Source organism: Falco naumanni, chromosome 15, assembly GCF_017639655.2.
Source record: "Falco naumanni isolate bFalNau1 chromosome 15, bFalNau1.pat, whole genome shotgun sequence".
NCBI lineage: Eukaryota > Metazoa > Chordata > Aves > Falconiformes > Falconidae > Falco > Falco naumanni.
The window spans coordinates 18,112,022-18,137,738 of NC_054068.1; the positions used below are offsets into that span (position 1 = coordinate 18,112,022).

General features: G+C 39.0%; 1 protein-coding gene across 1 annotated transcript in view; it reads left to right on the top strand.

The window, feature by feature from the left end:
* Positions 1-25,717, top strand: part of FTO (FTO alpha-ketoglutarate dependent dioxygenase) — a 259,706-nt gene that overhangs the window by 114,687 nt on the left and 119,302 nt on the right. The gene's annotated exons all lie outside the window — the stretch shown is intronic.

Sequence of the window (25,717 nt, forward strand, 5' to 3'; positions counted from 1 at the left end):
GGGCCAAGTTGACATTGGGAGGGGGAAAAAGAAAAAAAATCAAAATTTTCACGGTTCAAATAGTGTTTTTCCTTGAAAAGAATAGTTGAGGTTTCTGCTTCTGATTTCAGAGTTACTTCGTGGGTTAGAATGCTCCTTTACTGTGCTTATATATTGCAGTCTATTGATAACAGCGTCACAGGCAGCATACATATTTGAGGACTACTATCACCTTAAGTGCTCTAAGGTTTTCCTTGTGTTGCTAACAATATGAGCAATACTCCTTGTTGGCATGCCATGCGAATAGGTACCCTTCTTGCCCGCTTTCTTCATGGTCCTCACATGTTCTGGTGGTGCCCTACTGCGGTTAACTGGGTTGTGCTGGGTGAGATTGGCTTAAGTGTTCGCATTGCTGGAGTTTGTGTCGTGTGGCTGTTTTATTATACTTGAGTTTTTAAACTGAACTCATTGCTATGGTAATAAATTAGGTGATGTTAATATTTTTAAAAAGTTACTTATGTTTTTATTTGAAAAAGTTTTTGCTGGAATGTAGTCAGGTGAATGCATTTCAGAAACTGCAGATACTTCTGGTTTGCTCAGAAATATGTGAATTCCGGAAAGAATTTCCACCATATACCACCTTGTGTCCTTTTTAGCTGCTAAATGTTACCTTTTTTCACATCTATTTCTCAAAGCAACAGATTCATACTGATTTAATATAATCTCTTTTTTTTCTTATTTATCATATTTACATAAACTATCTAACAGTCCATTAAACTTTTCTACCAAATGTACAGCTTTCCTTTAAAACCAGAAGACACCCTGTGCTTACAATTAAATACAGTTTTCAGTCAAATATATATTTTTTAATGATTTTGTTAATTCAAATTAGGACTTAATTGGCATGATTCTTTTACCTGTGCTAAATGTTCCAGTTAAAGGAGTTCTCCTGTGTTTTGTCAGTGTGGGATTTTGTCAAGTTCCTGGAAATTCTACGGGATTAATTTTGAAAGTTTAATTGTAGGTGTTGGGTCTGGCACTCGAGTGGCTTTGTGGTTCCCAGTAATTAGAGTCCATGGACTTGAAACATTTTAGAAGCTTTAGATAAATTAAATGTTATTACATAGTAGCAATTATTATAGAAATTAAAGGCTTTTATAAGTTTGTGTTCTTATCAGTATGGAATGTTTACTTGCGCACCGATCCATTAAGATCTCAGAGTGGAAGAGAGCTCAGCAATGTAAATACGGTATTGCCTGTATTGTCAGGTGGGGTTTGTCGCTTCCTTTTTGAGGGATTTAAGGGATTTTGTGGGGGTTTTCTTGCCTTCCATCACCATGCTTACCAAATAGTGCAGAAGGTTTGGCTACAGTGGAAACTGAGGAAATCACTTCAGGCTTTTCCGTGGGACGCACGCATCTTTGTTGTGAACTGGAACAGAAAGCTTGCTAGAGATAAGAAAAGGATAAACAATTATAGTGAGCAGAACATCTTTTTAGTGTTCATTTAGTTTAATGATTTCCTAATATATGAAGTTGTTGGGATTCACGGCCATGGGGGCTCATTTAAACGTAATGCGGGCTGCGGTGTTCCTGGGCTCTGCTCGCCGCTCGCCCTGGGATCGGAGGCTGGGGCCAGCCTTGCGGTTGGAGACGTAGTCTAGTCTGACACAGAAATGCTAAAGCTCTTGGGGAGGGGTGGGGAGAGGCACAAGCAGACAAAGTGCAGGCCTTCTTAAAACTAAACACCTGAAAGAAAGTTTCAAGAGCCTTGTGCCTCGGAAGTTCTGAAAGAAAGTGTCCTTTGAGTATTAAATATCCATAATCCTTTTTCTTTCCATTTGATGTTTCCCATTCCAGTGACCTATCTGAGTGTCTCATCCATATGATCTGCATAAACAGACCGTTACCGTACACCTCACTTTACTTCATCAAAGCCTCAGCTAGATGTCTGGAATGAAGCAGTGACTGTGGTAGCCATCAAGCATACGGCGGTGAAAGTTATAAAACGTCCACCGTGGTACTAGCAGGGCTGCCCATGTTTTAGAGATCAGTCTGTTGTGTACTTTGGAATTACATGAGAAAAATGTGCTTGGACAGGAAATAATTAGCACTTGTCAAAGGGCAGGCAATAGGTTACAGTATTTTACTTTCAACAGGCTATCAGGGGATCAGCTAGATTAGATAATAGAATTTTTTTTTCCTCTGGAAGTTAAATACAGATGACTCTAATTACCTTACATTGTGCATTAGAGAGCACGTTATGAACAGTACAACTTCAAGAAATTTAGGTCAACGAAGGGAGGGCAGCTGGCAAAAACTTTACTCTGCGCTTGGTCTTTGCAGAGTTAGGTCGACATTCTGTTCTTTCATGGGGTTTGTTTGTGTCATTGACACCTTAATAATATATGTGCTGGGAACTGTTTATACAAACTGATCCAACTTTTTAAAGTAGCTTTTTGCAGAAAAAGGCATACACACTGTTTTGATATGTATCTACTTGGTTGAAGCCTGTCCTTGCATTATTTGTTTTTAAGTGGTACCACTATTTCTGCATATTAATGAGCTGAAATTACTATTTTAAGTTTTTATTTCAGCTCCATAGTCCAAAACACGTGGCAGTGCGCTCGGTGTTACAGTTCACTGTTTCATATACTTCTGACTCAAAGGTGCCATCAGTATCTTAAGTATCCGAGCAGGTCTTCCGGGGGTTCAAGTTGTTCTCTGTTGGGTGAGTGGCGGTGATCCCAAAGGCTTCAGGTAGGACTCAGTGAACATCCTTTAAGTGTTAACAGAAATGGTCCAGAGTTTTTAAAGCCCCAGATTTGTTTATACTGCACGATAGTGCCTGATGGACAGGTTGTTATAGCTGTTAAGGAACTGCTCTAGCCCTTTGAACTGACCCCTTCTTGACCTCTGCTTCTAGAAGGTCACCCTTCAGCTTATAAAGTAAGGGGAACCTTGGACTCTACTGTAACAAATAGAGGGTGAAGGGAACAGCTGTGAATTTTGGACTAACCATGCGAACCTGTATAGACTTTTTAGGGTCACTGTATGATAATGAAAATTGTTACCAAATTATATGGAAATTTAACAGCAATAGTGGGAAAGAGAGGGTGGGGTCTCACGCATTGGGTTTGATAAATGAAGTGTGAAGTTACCCATCTGGCTCTAGACAGCCCTCTTTTTCTCTACGAAAGGGAAACATTTAAAAATAACCATGGTACATCTAGAATCAATGACCCATACAGAGAGCTGGAATAGATCAAGATTTAATGGTGGCTGTGGAAGAAATTTCCATTTGAAAAGTGAGACAAAGGATGAAAAAGTACAGTTCAATATCTGCACCTGATTCATTTTCAGAAAAGGCCTTAATATTTTTACCCCATTGATGATGCTATTGACTTTTTTTATTTTACTTTTTAACTGCAACCAGAAAGTGGTGATAAAGAAACAGTTTGGACAGGGGGAAAAAAAAAAAAAAAAAAAAAAAAAAAGAACAAGTAGTACTTGAATTTCAAGAGAGAATGTTGCACTTTTCCTGATCAGTAAATGCCCAAGAGAACTGGACTATAGTTCGATAAAAATTGTATCTCTTATTTCTCCTAATAGAAGTTGTATCATGTTATAATAATAATAATGTCTTTAATGGTTGTGTGACATGGTGCACTTAATTCCTAGTCCTTTTTTGCTGTGTTTTCCATAAAGATACATTTACTACCAAGCTAATTTTTCATCAGTAAATCAACAATAGATTGATTTAAAGGATGATGTTTAACTGCATTGAAAATATTAACTGCTAGGAAAAAACATGGTTAGTTAAACCATTACTCAAATCTTTTTCACGCAGAAATGTTATTAGTCCAAAATGGTTTTATTATGACGCAGACTCTTATGCCCATTTTGCTATTTTCCTGAGTGAAATTGCATGATTTCTCTTAAGGGAAATTCAGCCAGGTAGTGGAAAACGTAAAGTTTTGGAGAAGGACTAATGAAGTGGAAAGTTTGATAGGACGAATAAAATTATGTTGTTGTATTTCATAGTTGTGCTATTTAGCCAAATTCTGAAATCTCAAGTTCTCTCTAAGTCATCATGTAATGACAAATTGAGATAGTGAAAGCAGAATAAACATTCAATAAATAATTTGGACCAAAATAAACAGAAAATTCTTCTGGTTCATGAGATAAACACCAGAAAAGTGTTAAGTGATTATATCTTGTAAGATCAATAGCTTAAAACCTTGCGTTATTGAAATAACACAATGAAAAAAAATCTGGTTTATGAGGTCATTCTACAACCCGTAACATTTTGTAGATCTTCAGTATTGTTATATTTTTCCATCTTTGCACAGCACTTTGAAAAAGAACCTGTTGCTCACGGCAATTCATATAAGTTTCAGGTTTGAAGTCAAACTTGAGCTATAATTCTTTGCCTTTTGTCGAATATCTTCTCAGACCTCACAATTCTGACATAACAATGTAGAGGTATGCGTTTTTTCTAGCTACAGTGAATGCTTATAATACTACTGAGATAGTATTATATCAGTATTAATATTAGATAGTATTAGATCTCAGCAATGAAATCTGGATTATTATGTGGATATTTATATAGGAATCTAAATTATAAATACACAGTCTGATAAGTGAGTCCTAATCTGTGATAAAGCTATTTCGTTCTATAATAAGGACAGTGAAGAATATGAGAGTGGAATCCTGAAATAACATGCATGGTAAATGAGATACAAACAGGAAGATTTATATGTATTTTATTTTCTGTTTTGAAGAAAAACTTACTTTTTTTCTTATGCCTTCCCTCTTTTTGCCTTGGAATTTTAGATTGTATCCACGAAGGTAATTGAGGTACAGCTGATGCTTTTTAGCTCCAGCAGGAGAAAGCATTGGCATAAAGAAGGAACATATCTCCTACTGTAACAGAAGAAAAGTCCACGGGTTAAGAAGTTATCGTGGGCTTTGGGAAAATTGGGGCAGTTTTTTTCCTTCTGTCACAGACTTTGTATTTTTCAGGACCTGACTAAATGCTAGTTTTTAAATGAAACATGGTAATACCAGTTGAAAGACTAGTTGACAAATACTGAATTTTTTTACACTCTCACAGGCCTGCCAAGTTGAGAAATATATGAAATATTGTGAACTCTACAGAAACTACTGCAGTGGGAGCTACACTAGTTCTAAAGATTTAACAGACAAATTGCAGAGGTGTCAACGTCTGACAGAGCAGGGGGGAAGTATTTGAGTTGTTTAAAACTTCTGTAGTTTTTTTGGTTTTGTAACAGTTGTCCTCTCTGGACAATATGCGCATCAGCTGGGATGGATACTCAGTAAGTTAGCGACAAGCATAGGTAAAAGTTTCAAGTTGTCATTTTGGAAATCACGGGGGAAATAAAGAAAATTATCTTTCCGTCCTTTGATATTCATATTTTGTATGTGTGCCTGTGTATGTTCTTTAAAAGAAGAAAATCAAACTGTTTGGCGTGTAACCTAAAACAATTTTTCAGAAAGTCGACGTACATTTGTGACTTAGGTGATAATGCTGAATCTGGTGTGTTAATCAGGAAGACGCTTTGGGGCAGACTGAAAACCAGCCTCGCAGCCCTCAAATGAATGGAGAAAACACTGCGACTTCAATGAAGTTGTCAGGTCTCCTGCTGTAGTTATGCGTAGACATCAGCTGCCTTGATTGACCTTTGACTTTTCTCCAGTTGCTTATTACCAGACTCCTTTTGCTTCTCGTGACCCTTCCTGTTTTCCGCCTCTGTCTTTCACCTGTGTTTCTTGTATTGAGGAGTCTTTGAAGTGGCCATGCTTGGGATCAATAGGTACAAGTGCTCTGCAGAACAATGGAAATACTGCTTGATTAAATGCTGCTGTTTAACCACCACTATTATTTCCTTTGAAACTGTCTTGACCCTTTACCCTTGGGAAGACTTTCTGTTTACAAGCTGCGGCTACTTGCAGAAAAAGCTGCTGCTTACCTTGTGCTGTCACTGGGTGCACAGCAAACGGGGTGCCAAGAAGGTCCTTTGGTGTGGGGACTCCAAATGGCATTGCAGGGCAGGCTAGTGACAGGCGCCGAACTTCAGCTCTGTGTGTGGCTTTTGTGCATCAGGCTGCTTCATCAAGGCGCTTCGTAGGGACTGCTTACTCTAAGGGTTTACTTCATCATTTTAGTTTAGTTTCAGCGCTCCGCTTCTGAAAACCCTAAAGAGGCACATCATGGTACATCATCCCATACCTGAACAGCTACAGAACCAAAAGGCTTTGACATTTCCCTTTTCTGACTTTATGCTTTTCTTCTTGCTGTGTTGGATTTTTCAAAAGGTGATTTTCAAAAGATGACACTTCCACAACCGACACAAATTTGATCCTTATTTGTAGTGCATTTAAAGTTTCCAAAACAAAAAGTTGTAAAGAATTTTCCCACTGTATCAAGGTACGTTTGAGGATTTACTTTTTTTTATTCTTTTTCCCACTGTATTTCACCTGGACAGGCTTTTAAAGTCAGCATGGGTGACATTTCCTTATTTATGTAAGCTTTCATGATTGTAGTACAAGAAAGATAGTTAGTGTTGTTTTTCCAGTGCTTTGACAATGATTTGCTCACTACCACCGGGAGATCTGAATGCTGGAAATGGAGATTATTGCATTTGCAGGCCGCAGGATACTGGAGATTGAATAGATCACAGAGGTGACAAATTTATAATCTGTGGAGACAAAGTGCTAGCCACATCATCAGACAGCTGAACCACAAAGCAGCATTAGCATCAGCTGTCATCATTCCTGTTAAGAGAGAATGGTGTCCACCAGAGGCAGGGGAAAAGGAGAAAAGCTGGGAGAATTCAGTGTGTTGTACAGTGCTCTGCAGCTGCCCATGTTAGCTAAAGACCTGGTGTTATAAGCTAGGGATAAAGCTTGACTGGTCCAGAGAATGAAAAATTATCATAGATTTATTTTGCTTTATCTTCCACGGTTTCTTTCTTCTGCAATATCATCCATGCTTTCCTTTGCCTTCAGCAAAACGTGCTAATGTCATGGGGATGTAACGTGTCCACAAAACTGCTCACAAACTTAGCATGAACTAAAACTTAAACTACACATTTAAAATTAAATGAGTCTAAAGGTAAAATTCTCACTTCTGTAAAATAATAGAAGCCTTATCCATACGGGGCTTCATTGTTAATGATGTTAGTACCACTGTTGTTGCAGCTTTCTCTGTCATAAAGCTGAATTAAATAAATTTGATTTGGAGGGTCTGCATTAAAAAAATCTGTATACATTATGAATACAGAAGAAAGAGGGGGTGACTTAAAGGGTTTACCTAGCCAAATGGCGTGCTTCTGTACTAGCATGAGGCATGAGTGAGCAGATGCTTACAGAAGTTCATGACTTCAGTCTTAACTGCTGTCAGCCTTATGTTATTAAAGTTTTTCCACATATACAGAACTTGATGGCTCCAGGGATTGGTAATGAAATACAAAGCCTTTTGTTTTCAGGTCAGCGGTTCAAATATGGTTCAGGTAGATAGTGCCAAAGATTATTCCCATTGGGTATCTGTGTTAGATGGCCTATGTAAAATGCGTTGGTTCTCCAGCCCTAGTAGGCAGGTGTGTATATCACGTAAAGCAACTGTTAGAGCTGACACTAATTGGTACCCTTGCTGGCATTTTCCAAGCAGCCAAAAATTAAATTGATGTAGAAACTGAGCAAGGCGCTGTCAATGCTCTGAGCGGTCTGGGCCGTGGTTGTGAGATGGTGATAAGGCAATGAATGTCGTAGCTGACGGTGGGCAAAAAGAGGGTGGCGGTCTGCTGTGTTGCTCTAGTTTGCTTGTACTACAAGTTATGGAAACCTACCCCCATAGTCACATGCTGGTGAGCGCTGCGGTGAATTACTGGACAGTGCTGGGCGAGAGGGAAGGGCAGTCTGCTGGGAGGTCAAAGCATGGCTGGAGGTGTATCTGCTCTTCAAGAAACGAAGTTCAACTGGAGAAGAGAATTAAATTTACTTGCTTATTTTTGCTACTGATGAGATCTTTTGCGCGTTTTAACAGTTTAGTTTGGCTGTGTTATTGGTTTGGTTTATTTTGTCTGAATTTTGAATTCTTCACATAACATTGCTCTGGACTTATTAAATTATAAGCTGTGATGATGTTTAAAATAGCTAAAAATGGAAGATGGCATTTCTTATGCTTTAGATTTTCTGTAAAAACAGAACTTGGCAACTTGTTACATAGCATGCCTTTTTTTCATATACTTTGTGTTATTTTGGTAAATGATAGCAGTCCCAAATGGAGACAGTGCTTAAAGCATATGTAATAGTAGCAGAAGAAAATCCTACTGTAACTTGCTTGAGTAGCTTGGGCAACCAAGAACACTCCTAGAGTATGCAGTACACCAGCTTACTGGTAATTCACAATACTCATGTTTCCATATTGCTGTATTCTAGCGATTATCTCGCCTGGGTTGGTGGTGGAGCAGGTAGGGCTCATGGGGGAGAAGGTCGTTAAAACAACATCAGTGATATAGGTAGAAATCGAGAGAAATAACTGAAATGAAAAAATATCTTGAGATGTGTCAAAAAGAGTCACTGAGAAACAGGCTCTCAAAATGCAGGGTTTGTGGGAGAAGCTAAGAAAAGGCTCTAGAGTGTTAAAGTAAAAGCATTAACACTAAGAAAAAAAGTATTCTGTTGGAAAAGGAGAGTTATGTGAATTTTAAGGGCTACTAGTAAAAGGGTGATCTGCTGTTTCTGCAAAGGTAAATGGAATGGATACATCAGTTATGCCTGTGGATATTCTAGAGTTAGATTTAGTTCCAAATAATGCTGGAGGGCATTTTTGGTACAAGTTTAGATGACAGTCTTTAAATTTGTGCCAGCTGTTTTTAAGCAAGTCAACATTTTCTCATTTTTATTTTCTCATATGTAGTAATGTCAGCATTTGGTATGAGATCTGAAAAATACTCTTCACAGAATTATTTTTGACCACCTAGTAAAAGGTGGATTTGAACACTTGCATAGGGGTTGTAAGGTAATCGGTTGTAAAGTGGCAACACCGGCATAGATGACTTGCTAGCTGTACAGCACATTTATTGTAAGGCACAGTTTATTACATCTAAGGTCTAATTATTTTATATTAGGCCATCCTGAAAGCATTTTAGATGTTTGTCCTTCTTTTTGTGTTTGGAGATACGGATTATCCCAAAATCCAGACGTGTGTGTTGGGGGTTGAGGGGGAGGTTGGAGGAGGGGAGAGGCGGGGAGAGGCAAGGGGTTTGAGAGGGAAGAGGGTGCAATGTTGGAGAAGGTTTTTAACTGTTTTGCTTGCCTGTAGGTGACACTGTTGCATCATTTATCTGTACATTTTCGCATATCTTGTCCAGGGACAAAAAAAAAATATGTTTCATTAAAATAATTTGAGAGAGATTCAAATAAATACATTACACTAATGATTCCTTAAGCCTTGGCTAGAGAGTAGTCTTCAGTACAGATAGATGAATTGAATGTTCTCCTTCACAAATATGGCAGCAGTTTATGATATTATTTCTGATTAACTAGCTCACTTGCGCTGAATCTTCAGTTCAGTATTCCCTTGACAGGCGAGATGCTAAAAGGATTGCTCTGCATGTTTCTAAAGACTAACGTAATAAACCAAGATGATAATACACCGATGAAGAAGAAAAAAATATCTTAATTTGCTGCTAAGTTATGGCAATATAAAGTTAAAATGTTTTTCTTTGCTCAAGTCATTTAAATTAATAATGTGTGCCATTAAGTGAAATCTCACAGAGGATTTTTTTTCTTCTTTGCCATTACGTATCCTGGCTACAGAGAAAATGAAATATTCTATGAGGCTTGAGCAATCATCTATCTCTAAGCTACAGTGTGCCTGCTGCCAGATGTTCAGGTGCTGGTGCTGCTGCTTTGACATGTATATCTCTTCCAGGCAAAAAAACAATATATACATCAGTCCAGGTGCAAGGTGGCCTTGCCAGCAAACCTGCCTCCTTCTAGCTGTGACACTCATCCACTCCCCGTCAGAATGTGTACGTTAGAAGGGGATTGTAATTAACCCCTGGAAAGCATAGGTTTCACTGAAGTGATGTGTACGGTAATGATATTGTTAGCTTCCTTAATTTCCAGTTTCACCATCAATTATGCCATGTGTTTCATCCAGTTGGTGCTACCCTCCCAGTGTTAATTATAACCTACAAGACTGTTACAGTTAATTTTATGGCAAGCATATTGTCTCTTCAAGGCTCCACAGCAGCTCATAAATTATCTTGAAGGTAAAATGTAACTTGGGGAACTAGTTATGAAAATTCCATCCATCTCGCTTAGGAGGTGCAGCTGCTACTGTCAGCTGCCTCGCTGCTGCATTGTGAAGGAATTATGGTGGGTCAGGTTTAAGAGGCTAGGCCCAGGCTGTCACCGAGGAGAAAGGCTGTCCTGGCCCTGTCAGACACGTACCTTCTGCCAGTCCCTGGTGGTTTCACTTTGCAGGCAGTAAAAGGCAGGCAGTGCAGGTGGATAGTCCCCAAGCTGTCTCTATTCATTACTTTACAGAAACTTGTTTTAGGTAGGCAGGTACGGAGACCTTTTCACTGTTGTCATAATGTTAGGCATCATCTGCAAAGTGCAAGATAGATAACTCTATAAATAACTCGCTCTTCTGTGGGGCCAGGGCGGCGGGGAAAAGACGATTAGCGCTGTAGACGCACATGAAATAGCTCGCTGGCTTGTAAAATGACTGCAGGTTTAATTGTAGCGGTAGCTCGCTTTGGAAGAGCACATCTGTTTGCTTTTTCCGCGCGCACGATACGAGGAGGTGCGATTTCACTGCTAAGTCATTTGCGTTGGCGTTTCACGTTCGATAAATTAGCGTGCGTTTCTATTGGAATTATTGATGACACCTGCGGGAGCGCGTCCTGGGGTTTTGCCGAAGGAATTGCAAACACTCGTCATCTTTAAAAGAAGAGACGGAAAAAAAATTAAATAAGGCAGCCCTCAGAACAATGAGCTTGGCGTTCAGTGCTATTTCTATTTTTGCAGTACGCTTGTGTGATTACTATAATGCCTTATTCTGCTCTTTGTAGTAATAATACAGGGCTGCCATAAAGATATAATGCCTTACTCTGCTGTCTCTTCCTTTAATATTTTGTACTTCAGTAGTTTTAAATGCTGTTAAGCTTTGGGTGTTCCTTTAAGAATGAAACCTAAGTGCGAATCAAATTTCCTGAGAAGCTTTTTTTTTTTTTTTTTCCCTTCCACTATTTTACCTTTCAAAAGGACTTCTGTGTTTACAGTGCTGTTTCCTAACCTCATTTTCAGCTGGGAGGGTATGTAAGAAGGAGCGCTGAAAGCTGATACTTAACGCATTTCCATAGGCAACCACTGCATGGATGTGAATGTACAGACCCACTGTGAAGGAGTGAACGTTGTGAATTCAGTTGAGGAGAAAGTGAACAAACACAATAGTGAAAACCAGCAAGGATGTTGTGTCTAAGTATACATTGTCCGTTTGTTTTGATGGTTTTGAGTCAGTTTTAATTATTTGTGATCATTCGTTATACGGGGAAGAAAAAAAATTCAAAATAATGTTGAGTTTGTAAATTGTACCTCATATGTTTGCAAAGTTGGGGGAGGGGAAGGCTGATTAGAGAGTGCAAATTAGTACACTTCTAATGTATGTTCATTATTACTTTTTCCTTGGAATTTGCAGTAAATGTGCCTTGGGATATCTTTTAGAGGTCCATTTTTTCCCCAGAGTCAACAGTACACATTCCAGTGTATTCAGAGGAGAACTTCCAGTATTCCTGTTAGTGTAGCGTACTCGGTGGGAGCTGTGCTTAGGCACGGCCTTGGGCAAAGTCAGGTGTAAAACCAGGATCGCCTCAACAGCAGACCCAGAGGCATTGCTTCTCCAGAAGCAGAGATGCTTCTTGGCTTCATCCATCCTTTCCTTGTCTCTCACAGAAGAGAGAGAGGAAAAATTGTAACTGTTGCTAGCATATATGCACCATTTCATGCCGGATGCTCACCTGGCCATCTAGGTCATCATCTCCTACACTGTAGGATGTCAGTTACTGTACAAATTTTATCCATCATATTGCCAAAGCAGTTCCTCCACTGCTGGGCACTTCCCAGTTACAGTCTCACATTGTAACTGGGTGGTATCTACAGTTGCCGTGGGATCGTTCTCGCTAAATTTTTGATGAATTTGTGTAGGGAGAGAAGGTTGGCGACAGGGAAGAAGTCTGAGAATTGTCATGTCCCTTACTGGTTTCTAAAGGGAAATGCTAAGTACCCAAAAATGTAACACCCCTCTTGCTTAAAATCACATGTAAGTATCTGCATGATCATTGCCTCATCATCTCTTCTCAGGTTGATTTTACACCATTGCAGTAGCACTGAGCTGGAGAGGTACTCTTGATTTAAGTTAGTGTAAGTGAGCAGAGAGTCAGGGCACAGGCCCTGGTGAATATCCTTCCCGTTTTCTTGTGATGGAATCTCAGACTTCACTGTGACGCCACTGCAGAAAGATGCATCTGATTGGAAAAGTCTTTATGGTTTGTAATTTGGCACGTAAAATGGTCATTACCAAAGTAATTCTCTTTTAAATATAAAAATTTGTGTGTGTGTGTGTGCTGTTGAATAAGAAAACCTTTTTTCTGAATAAAGTGCCTTTGTTTCTTGGCTCTTGGCCAACTTCAATAGGAAAAACTGCATTTGGAAAGCTATTGAACTCTACAGTATTGCAAACTTGGTTTTTAGGAAGACGGATTAAAGCAGCTGTAAAATAATGGGAGAGAGGATGACTTAAGAGTTGGATCCCAACCACTCAGTTGTCACAGGCAGGCACATTTTAAAAAATGTTGCTGTTTCTTGCTTAACATGACTTAGTATGTTCTTTCATATTGTCAACCTAAGAAGAAAATGAATTTTCAAAATAACGTCAGTATGAGATAGCCGTTAGATTCCAAAAAACATTTGGGGGAAAGAAAGGGTGGGGTTTATGGCTTTAGTCTTATTCATGACACACAGAATTTAGAGGTTTTTGTTGTAAAAGAAGTAATTTAAAAGAACAGAAACTCAAATGAAATATATTTGCCAGGTGCACTATCAGCCAAATTAATTTTAAGAATAAAAATAATTCTGTAGCTAAAATGTATGTAAATATCAAAGGGTTTTAAATCAGTGATATGTTGTGTGGATCAGTTTTGAAGCTTGGTGCTTCAAAATGTATAAAGAAAAGAAATAATAACTTTTAATATTGTTGTAATAGAAAAAATGGAGGGTTGTGTTTTCTGCTTGTTAATTAGAAGTTCCAGATGTGCATGTTGAATCTTGTGAAATTAGTGGAGCACTGCATGTCGTTGACCACTTGCATATTCAGTTCGCCCGTGCAAGCAAGTTACTTGTTCCATACTGCTTATTTCTCTTATTGAATTGTATATGTACAATATAGTGCGACTGGATGTGAAATAATCTCCATCTCGCAATATTCCCATGCCTTGCCTCTTCCGTTACTCTAAGATGGAAAATCACTGTTCTTTGCTGCTGGTTTTAGGGCCTTCTGATCTATTTGCTCTCTATGTGTAAGATAGATGTTTTATACTTTTATACTGCGCCTTGGGTGAGAAGCTCAAAACTTTCTGAGTAGGATTGCTAGACTAGTAAAGATATTATGCAAATTTGTGTAATTAAAGTTGCACGATTAATAAGCGTGATGATGATATGTATTTGGTTCCTGGCACGACTGAAGCATTAAACAAAATAACTTCAAGAATATATATAGTCTCTTTGAAGGAATATAGCTTGCAACAAAGTAAACGGAATCACTTCAGTGTTTGAAATTTCACGTGTTTGAAGAAAGCTACATTAAGTGTATGTCTGACTTCAGTTTAACTGTGCACACAGAAGTACTTTGTTGAAAAGACATACTTGTGGTTTGATGGATTTAGGGATTTCTCTCACTCCCTGATGTCCTTCTGTAAAAGGAAATCCTCTTGGTCTATCTTCACAGTGTTTTTAAACAAACAAACCAACCATTCAAAACAAATAAAAACGTCCCCCAAATCAAAACCGAAAAAAAAAACCCACTTTGGACTTTAGAAAGTATCTACATTTATGAAATACAAAACTTTTTTTTCTCACTAGAACCCATGAGCATATGCGTTAGCATCCTAACGTAGTTGCTGATCTTGAAAAGTGCTGACTGACCTTTTCTGTACACTCTTTAATTGCTAACTAATACGGAAAAAAATAATCCTTCAATTTTTACTGATTTTTATTTTTATCCTTCAAAAGAAACTGTAAGAAAACAATATACTATAAAATAGCAAAAGAAAAAAGGTTTCATTCTTATGCTAAAGTGCACAACTTTTAAAAAATGTATTGGCTATTATGAGGTGCAATTGGTGATGAATACAGAAAAATAATTTTGTTTGCCTGCTCATTTTTTTGGTCAAAGCCTGACCTTTATTTAAGCATATTATTTTTCTGTGTCACACACAAAAAAACCCCTACAAGATTTATTGGCGTTTGTATGGAAAAAATGAAAGGATTTTCATGTTTTGTAAGAAACTTAATACACTCTCACAGATGGCCCAGCTCAGGTGTGATTTTAATTATGAGATAAAACAAAGCCCAACACAGTAGGAAGTAGTCTTAATAAACGGCCTGAAGCTTTTGTCTTCATGTGTCAAAAAGCCTTTTTATTGCGTGATGAAATTTTTTTTTTTACTAGCTGTTTCTAAAAATGCTTGAAAAAAATACAAGGGCTTCCAAAGTTCAAGTGAATTATTTTGGTCAAGTAAAAAATAAGATTTCCTCCCCCCTCCCCTTTCTTTTTTCTTCCCAATAAGTTTAGACTTCTGCTGGCAAAAGACAGAAAAAAATGTATTCATGATAATTAAACCTGCAAGGACACAAACACTTTATTTATAAATAAAATCATTTTCTAATTAGATGTTGTCCTTGTTTGTAGGTGTATCACATTGTTTGGTAGTAACAAAAGCTGAGAATTTGTTAAGCCTGACTTAAACAGCACCACCAGAAACTAATATTGATTTAAACCCTGCTATGGTATTCAGCCTTCATTATTAAAACACAAATAGTATGATCCTGTTGTTAAATATTACTAATATATTACAATAATGTTGTACTGTCTTTCCCTTAGTGGGGAATTATGAGGACCTCATGTTAGGACCTCAGTGTCCTGACATAGTTAATTATCCACAGATAATGGTTTTCAGCAGTAGCTGTTCTGAACATCACAACCTCACTGTTAAGGGCTTAATAAATATTTGCAGACTCAGGTGCAGAGCACCTACGTACTCCTCGACAGAAGCAAACAGCTGTGGTTTCTTTCCTGTGCTATACATCACATATAATGTCTCATTTGTTGTGGCAAACCTAATGGTGCAAATGGCAAGCTTTATGTCTTATGTTATACTGTGGTAATATGTTTATTGCAGATATGCTACCTTATCTTTCATAAGTCATCTGTCTTTTCTGATATAAAAATATCTTTGAAAGCTGAAACTTCTGGGGCTCATTACTTGAATGCTGTGCATATTGATAAAATTATTTAAAACTTCATTTTAGAGTGTATAAACACTATCACCACTGATGCTGGAAGGTGGAAAACTAACCAGATGGTTCACAATTGAATTCTGTATCCACGAGCTTACTTTTAAGGGACAGTTATTTGTAATAATTATTTCAATTATAGGACAGTGAAAAGCATGAACATAATGGGCTTATACAAATAATACCAGTTAGGCTTGCTTTTTTTTTTTGGTTCAATACAACTCATGGGAGAAAGTACCCATAAACTTTAGGCATTGTGCATCACCTTAAATTGCAGCTTGGAATATTGAGTGATTCTTACATAACATCCCATCTTTAATCGCTGTTGAACAATGGAATGAAAGGAGGAAATGCTAGGGTTATGTTAGGGTTATCTACATGAAACTAAGCCATATTCAGAATGAGGCATTCTAGCAGTAATATAACTTTTTATGGTCCTCCATTAGTAGTCAGTAAGCCTCTGTCTAACCATTCACAATAGTTGAAATGTTACTCCACAAATTGCTTAGTATTCACTCAAAAAAAACCCAAAACAAAACACAAAACCAATCTAAAAACTTATTTGTTTTTTCCCCATAGATTTCAATGCTTTCAACAAAGGCCTCAAGGGGAAATAAGGGGAAATACTTTTTTTTTTTTCCAGAAATTTTCCATTCTTTGCTTCCTCCTTGCCCTGCCATCTGTGTATCCTTGGTCCTAATCCTTTTCCATTTTTGGAATTTAAGGATTATGTTGTATTAATGCATCTCTCTTCTAGTCATATTCATCATCTATTATGAGAAGGTATAATAGAAACAGTAATCTACAATAAAATAATAATGATATATTTTAAGCTTCTCATCATGTGCTGACTGTGGGAGCATTTGCAAGAATGGTGTATGGTCCATATTCTATAGAATTTATAGTCCACTTAAGGCAGGAAAACTTTCCTTGTCTGTCTTGTCCTGTGTGCTTCATCCACTATGATTCTCAGCTTATGTGATGCCAAATGCTCTGTCAGTATTAATCTCGTCTATGATTTCTAGGAAATCAATTATTGATGGCCAAGGGTAGCAGTGGTAGTTGCCTTGATGGGTGCCTTGACTTGCATGGGTTGCTGTGAAGCATGCGTCCTCAGCACTGATTAGCTTGGTCTTTGAGACACTTCTAGCTGGTTTCTGGTTGATTAAACACACACATTTTATTATATTTGCCATCCGGCAAACCATGTAGCAACTGTAGGAAGCTTTGTATATCAGTGTTAATGTTACCATGAGCATTATGTTTCAACTCGATCTCATGATTACGATGTTGCTTATTCAGGTACCAGTTATGGCTATGGTACAAACCTTGAGGAAAGAGTTCTCATTCTGATGAGCATTCTGTGTACAACAGATTATGTCTTTCTACTTGTTCATCCAATTCTGCTGATTGACTCAAAGTGAAACAAAAGCTGGCAATACTGGTCTCCTTTACTCTCACAGATGCTGCACCCTCCTTCCGCACGGGACGTGGGTAGTGCTGAAGGCTAATGTGTCACTAGCATGGCCTGGCTATCTGGCCAAGAAGTCATTAATGTCAGATACAAAAACAATGTAAACAAGAGGTGCCGTTTTTCAGTGGTGGTAGACTGTCAGTCCTAAGCGTTATGTCTCCCCATCAAACGGAAGATGCAATGGCAGTGCTTGCTTCCCTGTAATTTTTAATGGTACAAACGTAAAGGTTACTTGAGAAATACACACAAGATTCTGGGATTAAAATTCAGCATTAGGTTAATTTACCTGCAATTATATACGTTTTTAATTGAGTGCACTTTAAAATTCTGCTGGTAACCATTCTGTTGGTAACCTATGCCCCTTTGAGTAATTAACAAAATGTAACTGATCTTCATCTATTTTGTTGGGGTGGGGGGGTTAATCTTCAATATAATCAAAGCAAGAAGCTTTTGGCTCACAAAAGTAAATGTTTTCGATCCTTTGTTGTCAGATCCCACAATTTTCTCTATGGCAGACTTAGATGAAACAGAAAACTGATATACTGAGCCACTGGAATTGCAGTCTTGTAATTTAGAAATATCCATTTTATCCCTTATAATTTCTTCACTAAGATTCTTCAGTCTGAATCTGATATAGGTAGGAGCCAAGACAAACAGTAACCATTTATAGTCATTCAGACCAGTTTGGATTTCACTAGAATGTAAAGCCAGAGAGTTCTTGGCTTTGTTTCATGTGTCTTACAAGGTTAGAAAGTGCATTTAAATTGTGGTACTCACCATAGCTGCGTGTGTCTGTAACATCTGCAAGCTTTTCTTTTCAACATTATAAAGATGTGAAAATACCTGTGCAGAAAACTCTCTTAATTTACTAGCTGAAGAGCTTGATGGATGGCCCTTTAACTTACTAGAAACGGCGTATGCAAAAAGCCATCTCCAGTCCTTCAAGCAAAAGCCAGAATGCAGTGATAGCACCGGTGCCCTACAAGTGCTTATGCAAAGGAAAGGGCAGGTGTGCATCTGTTCTGTGTGGGGCATTGCCCTTAGAGTGCTGACACGTATTAAGAGTTCTGATCCCTTAAAATGCTTCTGAATGCACAGCTCACTTGCTGTGGTTTTAAAGAGCAAGTGCTGCAGCAGACAGTATTTGCAGGACTAAGCTGTAAAACTGCTTTCGTAACTTACTTGTTTACTTGTTCTAGAGGTGCTTGCCAAATAGCTAGGATAGGTTATAGTGAGTGTCCCGGTTTTGCATAGCACGAAAATGGAAAATATATTCATTTTGCTTCAGGAGTCTTAGTCATAGAATTATAAAAACTGTCAAAATGGGCTCTTCCCCTCATTTTAGTATGTTGTTGCCCTACCACCCAACATGCATCTGCACGCACACCTGATTTTCTGGTATATATGCTCAGTTGATACATGATGAGTCCTTCTAGTAAGCAGTTTGCCAGAATATCATTCAGAATTTGTCTTGTCTTGCCCCGTCCTCCTGCATTATAAATAACTTGAGATGCAGAGCAACAATATAATTGCAGAAAGATCTTTTTAGTATACTTAGACTATTTATTCTACCTTATTTAGTGCTTGGAAATTCCTAGATGAATCGCCATGCAATATATGTGACAGTGAAAAAGAGAGAAGCCGTATGGTTGCAAAATCCACGCTGAGAAAGCAGTACGGCAAAAACATTTTAGTACTGAGTTCTTTACAGCTGAAAGTTGTGGAAGAGTTTTGAATGTCATTGTTACCCATTGCTGAATGCCTTTGAAATAGATGTACGTCATCTGTAGAAAAACACCGTGACAAACCGTGTCAAGAATGACCCCTACCAGAGTGTGCATTTGAGGATAAGACCCTTCTTGTGTGTAATTAGTTTTGCATCAAAATAGTGAAGTAACAATCAGTAACATCTAGTTTAAATGCATGCCACAAAGATACACATTGCATATTTTTCTGTCAAAGAATGTAGTACTTGTTTCTTTGTGCCATAGGTTGTTACCTAGTTTTCTCTCTTCTGCTTCTTTTAAGGAAAATGTTTGCTCTGAATTTCAACTCCCAGTCGCTGACTAGAGTTCAAAGACCAAAATACTCCTGACTTTCAGTACTTGAAAAATTCACAGCAATCCTTTATCCATGTAAACAGCATAGAGAACAGAACTATTTGCCTCGGTAGAGAGTTACCTTGTGTGGAGGAAATGGCAAACCAGATAGCTGTGAAATAGCTTAAAACCAGAATTTTTTGAGAAAGCCATTAATCCAGTTATTAAAGCAGCTGGCCCAAAGTGCACATTTCTAGAGTCAGGATGAAGATGACATTTGAATTTGTAGTCTCTCAAAACCTGAAGTTTTCACAGTGTCACTGCCTAATGACTCAGCTTTTTAAAATGTTCCCTGGTGTGCTTGCTACACCCTTAGATTAAAAGGTAGTATTGGCCATAGAATAGTATTCTTTTTTCTCTGTTTAAAGTTACCTCTGAGGAAAGCAGCTACTCAATAAACAGTTAGGTCCACAAAAATGATCAGAGGGATGGAACATCTCCTGTGAAGACAGGCTGAGTTGGAAATGTTCAGCGTGGAGAGGATGAGGCTTTGGGGAGATGGTACTGCAGCCTTTCAGTACCTAAAGGGAACATCTAAGAAAGACGGGGAGAAACATTTTAGCAGGGCCTGTTGCAATAGGACGAGGGGTGATGGTCTTAAACTAAAAGAGGGAATATTTAGGCTAGATATAAGGAAGAAATTTTTTACAATGAGGATGGTGGAACACTGGCACAGGTTGCCCAAAGAGGTGGGAGATGCCCCATCCCTGGAAACATCCAAGGTCAGGTTGGACAGGGCTCCGAGCATCCTGGTCAAGTGGAAGGTGTCCCTGCTCACTGCACGGGGGTTGGGCTAGGTGACCTTTAAAGGTCCTTTCCAACCCAAACTATTCTATGATTCTATGATTTAATGGACTAGAGCAAATAACTGCATTCTGGATAACTGAATTTGGAAACGGTTTCACAAAAATCTCTCCAAATGCAAAAAAAAATATTTTTTTTTGAGAGTTTTGAGAAAATATAGATATTGTCTTGTATTGTTTTGTTAGCTTAGAGCACTCTAATTCTATATAGTAGAAGCAATCAAATGGATTATAAACTAAAGAATTAATGAAGAGCCTTTTAGTTTACACGTTTCATGCTGGGGGTAGATAACCTTAAGAGGACCTTTCCACATCTGGGGTCAACTGCTAGCAAAAGTTGTCTTATTCTTGGATTTCAGCTGGGCTGGCATTTCTGACAGACGTGTAAACAGATGCAAGCATTGTTGCTAATGACAGGTGATTATAAGTGGCATGGGTGCCAAGGTAATTAAACCATGCCTTGACAGGAACATTTGGTGAAATGGTATTTCAGCATTAGAAAAATTGTTGCAACACATTTTTCCCTGCTAGGCTATAGACCTGGATATCATTCATTTTGATTCTTTGGGCATAGTATTCCAAAATCTGTTCACTGCTTTAAGTATAGAAATATTCAGTGTAGGGCAATGGGCAGAAATAGGTAGCTGAATAGAGCTGGTACGTATGAGTGGGGTTTTGGAGCTTTGAATAGAAGCATCTGCTTCTAAGAAGGCTTTTAGCATATAAATACAGTATAAAAATCCAGCATGGAGGGATTGGAGATGTATTATCTTACTTTAGGACAAGATAACGGTTATTGTGCCACGTTTATTAATGGTTGAATTATTGTGCTGTTCTTTTTCATATATTTCTTACTGGACATCTTAACTGCTTTTACTGCTGCAAATTGTAGTTTCTAAATCTATTTAAGATTTTTTTTGTGTGAGTGTACTTCACAATGAAATACAGATTATTCTCAAAGAGAAAATAATGGTTGCTTTAGAAATAATGTACTTAATATTGGAACTTTTATGAACTTCAGGCAGTATATTCTCAGATCTTCATGGAGCAATTTCATAGTATAAGATGACTTTGTGTTTGCCATTCAAATTTCTTTTGCTGATAGTGAATAATGCTGAAGTTCCTTATTGATCTCAGAATTCCTAGCAACTCCTTATTTAAAAGCAGTCACTTGCATGTTGCGTGAGAGCCGTGGAAAAAATTGCTTTAATCCTATAAATTAATCAAAATGGATTTCATAAAACGTGAGATATCTAGTTTAAGGATATTTTTCCATTATTCTGTGTGAAATTCATTATAATCCTAGGATGGAAGCTAACTGTTCACACTATTGATGTTCCTTTGGTATTTGCCTCAGCCTTGAAGCTATGAGTGTTTAATATAATAATCTCAGCTAAAATTCTGGGCTTCCACCAAATTTGGGAGAAGAACTTAATCCTGTTTATTTTTCATTCGGGGCACTTAGGATGGGAAGAAATTATTTCTGCTTGTTGGGCTTGGACATTGCTAAAGCAGCACAAGAAACTACTATAAGTAGTAGAATGTAGCTAATACAGTCTTTGTGTTTGGACTGGGTACACCTAGCAAAGGGTCTTGGGAATTTAGTAACTCTTTCAGTTTAAAGCTAGTTCTTAGAAATGAAATTGTAAATACGGTGAAATCAATTTTCATATCCGTTACTTGAAGAGATTCAGTTAAATGGCTTGTTAGATAACTTGCTTCCATGTTTTTATCAAAAGAAGGTAAAAAATTGAGTTAAAGCCATCAAGATCACAATGAAATTGTCAATGTCTTTTGTTGCTTCCTCCCCCATCTCCCAGCCCAAGTCTCTCAGCTTTCCATCCACTGTTTCTTCTAAGGAAGGTGCTAATAGAATGTTAATGTGCAATACGTGTTTAAAATTTTAAGCCCCTGGACTGAGAGGGATTCTGGCAAAAATATATATGGTCCAAGGAAGCTGTCTTGAATATCTGTGATGAAGTCAGGTGTGGTGGTGGTAAGTGGTGTGCCTGTCAAACACAGTAGAGCTGACCTAGCAAAGTGTAGTAATGCCTCTGTGGAAAAAAAAATAAACTAGGGGAACACATGTATGGATTATAAAGCTGAAAAGCGGAGGGATAACTGGCATTTTTGCATTTAGAATTTATGTACAGGAGCATTTTAGAGGTTTTAAAAAGCAAGGGTGTTTTCCCCTTGTCTTCAGGGTATCCGAGGGTACGCAAATTGTGCTTCCTGTCTGCGCCTTGTAAGTGAAGAACCTGTAGAAGAAAGAAAAGGGTTTCAATGCCTGTCGTTAAGGGCAGTGTAATATTTATAATACCCATCAGAAATAAAATCAGTATCATATTGAGGTCCGGTATTCAGTGTGTGTGTTTATACATACAACTTTTTCGAAAGGTATTAATGTTATGTGCAAGTAACCTTGGAGCTGCCAGTTTGTTTTATTTCTGATGTTGCCTGCTAGTCCCTGAAGCAGATAAACTATGGATTTTTTTTTTTCTTGATCTTCCATTTGCTATACTTTCGTTGTATTGTGGTTACAGTCACAATGTCAGCACATAAAATGTTAAACATCACTGGTCTGAAAGAAGCTTCCATTGTCTTCTGCTTCTGGTGCCTGGGGATTCTTTCTAGTCTTGCAGTGGTGGTTCTGTCAGTGTAATATGTCATGAAGCATTTCTCAGTAATGACAGACATTGAATATGAGTGACAGGAACTCTGACCGAGTGAAATGGGTTCAATTACCAGGGATGTAGGGTTACCTGAGATAAAACCAAATGGTCCAATTGTGCTCAGTTTTGACCCTTTGACTCCCAACTACCCAGCAGCAAAGACAAATGGCTGATTAACCATCCGCTAACCCTCCTTTTCTGTGATAAACTTGTTTGGATTTCCTTGTCTGAATAAAAATCTAAGTGTGGCATGTTTCTAAAAGGAAATATGATAGGAAAACAATGGGTACTGGTGCTAGTCATTTTCTTCTCTTACCGACACAAACCAGAAAGCTGTCATTCTATCTTGCAATGTATCTAGGACATAGTGTCCAGAAATCAATACAAGATAAATGATTGCTCTCCTAACCTCACCTTTCTTCTGCTGCAGCGGTTATGTTGCGCCTGTTCACCTGTAGCCAACCTGACGCCAGAATAAATAAGAGAACCTGCCATGAAAAGTATCTTCTTGGGGTTTTTTTTGTGTTGGGAGGGTTTTTTCTGGCTGGGGGGGCAGGGGTTGCTAGTCAGTATTGAGTGCCGTTTTACACTTGTTCTAGTCCAGTGCCTACAGCTCCCAGATAGAGTTATAGCAAGCTCCCTAATTAAACTGTCGCTGTCTGCCCTCACTTGACTGCCTTTACAAAGTCATTTAACTAACAGACATTCCTGACTATTAAAGCTAGGAGCAGCATGTCTCCAGTACTGGAGATAAAATGAATGAAATTTGTTAATCTCCACTGACACTTGATCCTAGATGTTGAACTAATGCTGTTGCACCTGAACTTTTTCTTTATTGTAATTACTTCTCATGTTATTATTTCATATAATAAATTGGAGGAAAATTTCAACAGGTATTAAATTATTCAAGTTGATTTATGTATGCTGAGTGAATATGACATTCATCTTGTGCATTCTTCAAAAGCACATTTCAGTGGATGTTCAGAGCTGGATTCAAGGATTGTGCTAACAGAATACCGTGGTAAGGGGATGCTTTTCCTTCATCTGAAAGGAATGCCGTTTTTAAGTCTGTACTGTTTAGTAATGAAGATAAATTTTGCCTTTGTGATTTTATCCACTCTTAATTTAAACAAATACCTTGCATTAAAATTTAATACATTTTGAAATAGCACCTCAAAATAATTGCATGCCGTTGCTAAAATTAACGGGGCTGAAATTACAGAGTAAAATTCAGTTCTGTTTAAAGGAACAAACATTTTTTTAAAAAATTGTAGATTATTTTCCATCTCCTGTATTTGTTCTGTGTTCTTTCTCTGTGATTCATAGATTCTTAGAGTTTAAGGCCAGAAGGGACCATAAGGTCATCTAGATTGACCTCCTGTGTATCATAAGGCATTACATTGTACTTGGCTGTTCCTGTATTAAGTACAATGATTTGTCTTTGGGTTTATATGCATCTTTTGGAATGGTGTCCATTGGTCTGAGGACAATGGGAAATTGAAAGTCTACCACTTCTCTGGAGTTTAATTCAGTTGTTAATCGGCCTCACAATTTAAAAGTTCTATTTTCTATTCACATGCTTGGTTTCAGCAATCTCAGTCTCTAGTCCTTACTATAATTTTTTCTGCTAGACAGGAAAAAAACCCATTAGTGTCCAGGACTTTCTATCTACGGAAGCACATACAAACGGCTGTCATCTCACTTGTCTCTCTTGTTTCTGAGCAACTTGGCAACTGAGATCTATGAGGGTATTTAACTCACACAGTAAGGTGACATGCAGAGTCTTGGGTTCAAGACTCAGAGAATCGTTTAGGTTGGAAGAGACCTTTAAGACCATCAGGTCCAGCCGCGTCTATGCATTTTTTAAACACCCCCAGGGACGGTGACTCCACCACCACAGCAGCCTGTGCCGATGCCTGACCACCCTTTCGGTGAAGAAATTTCCCCCCACACCCAACCGACCCCTCCCCTGGCGCAGCTCGAGGCTGTTCCCTCTTGTCCCATCGCTTGTTCCCTGGGAGCAGAGACCGACCCCTGCCCACCCCCTCCTGTCAGGTACTTGTAGGGAGCGACCAGGGCCCCCCTGAGCCCCCTCCTCTCCAGGCTGAGCCCCCCCAGTGCCCCCGGCCGCCCCTCAGACGCCTGGTGCTCCGGCCCCTTCCCCACCCCCGCTGCCCATCCCTGGGCACCCCCAGCCCCTCTGCGTCCCCCCTGCCCTGAGGGGCCCAGAACTGAGCCCAGGGCTCCAGGGGCGGCCGCACCAGCGCCGAGTGCAGGGGGACGGTCACTGCCCCGGCCCTGCTGGCCACAGCGTTTGGGATCCAGGCCAGGGTGCTGCTGGCCTCCTTGGCCACCCGGGCACACGGCCGGCTCACACCCCGCCAGCAGCACTCCAGGCCCCTTCCCGCCGGCAGCTTCCCAGCCGCTGTGCCCGCGGGGTGACACGTGTGACAGCACGGAGCCCTGGGGGGAACCCCCGTGTGCCCAGCACCAGCAGGATGTGACTCCATCCACCACCACCCGCTGCCCGGGCGCCCAGCCGGCCCCTACCCCAGCGCAGGGCACCCCCGGCCCGGCCGGGAGCAGCCGCTGGCTCCAGCAGATGCTGTGGGAGATGGTGCCAAAGGCTTTTCCAAGGTCCAGGCAGGCACCATCCACAGCCTTGCCCTCAGCCACCAGGCAGGCGGGTTCCAAACTCAGGATATTTGGGTGACAATATAACTGGTTAATCATAAGTGGTTAAAGATCATTTATTTTCCATGAAAAGGGTTTTGTTTTTTTTTTTTACAAAAAACAAGTTCAAGCCTTGTTCTTTTCCAGGTTGATCAGTAGTAGAAGTATTATTATGTTGTTTCTGAGCAATACCTGAAAGCTGTAATATAAACTTGGCAATATAAAAAAGCATTTTTAGGTTTGCTTTCAATGGCTTCCTGCATCTGCTGGCTGAAATGGTATTGTGGTTAATTTTTAATTAATAGTACATAACCAAGAACTACCTGATTCACATCTTTTCTGTATGACTAGTAGTGTGTCTGATGCACTTTATTTTGCTTTAAAAATTTGTTCATTATTTTCCTGTTCA